This window comes from Sapajus apella, unplaced genomic scaffold (assembly GCF_009761245.1).
Source record: "Sapajus apella isolate SASKATOON/1434 unplaced genomic scaffold, GSC_monkey_1.0 scaffold12, whole genome shotgun sequence".
Classification (NCBI taxonomy): Eukaryota; Metazoa; Chordata; class Mammalia; order Primates; family Cebidae; genus Sapajus; species Sapajus apella.
The window spans coordinates 36992878-36993964 of record NW_022436952.1 but is presented as its reverse complement, the minus strand read 5'-3'; positions in this window follow the sequence as shown (position 1 = coordinate 36993964).

The following is a 1087-nucleotide window of genomic DNA, read 5'->3' as shown; positions in this document are numbered from 1 at the left end:
CAAGTAGAACTTAAAAGACTCACTCGCTTTGGAGAGTTTGGACTACGTTAACCCATAAGGTCTCTGCCAGGTGAGATGCAGGGAGGCTGCAATTCTAAGTCAAGCGCGCTCCCATACTCTCCACCAAATAGCCACCCTGCCTCGGCTGCCCTAGCCTTCTGCACAGCAGCTGATTTTTAAAAAACGAACAGCTGTCATGGGGTAGCCTGAAAGATGGCTACAGAACTCATTCTGTCCACTTCAAGATGTGCTACCAAACTAGAGTTTTTCTAGAGGAGTCAGCAGGAGGGAAAAGCACTGAGTATTCAAACAATATCCAGGAAAGAAGATGTGGAGGGCTTCCCATCTGCACACAAATTCTCTTCCCAATTAGCTGCAGCTAGCTAATGCGGTGGCTTACACCTGTAATCCCAGCACTTTGGGAGGTTGAGGCAGGTGGATCAACTGAGGCCAGGGTTCAAGACCAGCCTGGCCAACATGGCAAAACCCTGTCTGTACTAAAAATACAAAAAATTAGCCAGGCATGGTGGCACACGTCTGTAATCCCAGCTACTCTGGAGGCTGAGGTGGGAGAATTGCTTGAACCCAGTAAGTGGAGGCTGCAGTGAGCCAAGATTGCACTGCTAGACTCTGCACCCCAGCTTGGGTGACAGAGCGAGACTCAAAAGAAAAAAAACCTGGCCAGGCGTGGTAGCTCATGCCTGTAATCCAAGCACTTTGGAGGCCAAGACGGGTGGATCACCTGAAGTCGGGAGTTCAAGGCCAGCCTGACCAACATGGTGAAACCCCGTCTTAAAAAGGAAAAAAAAGGGCCGGGCGCGGTGGCTCAAGCCTGTAATCCCAGCACTTTGGGAGGCCGAGGCGGGTGGATCACGAGGTCAAGAGATTGAGACCATCCTGGTCAACATGGTGAAACCCCATCTCTACTAAAAATACAAAAAATTAGCTGGGCATGGTGGCATGTGCCTGTAATCCCAGCTACTCAGGAGGCTGAGGCAGGAGAATTGTCTGAACCCAGGAGGCAGAGGTTGCGGTGAGCCGAGGTTGCGGTGAGCCGAGATCGCGCCATTGCACTCCAGCCTGGGTA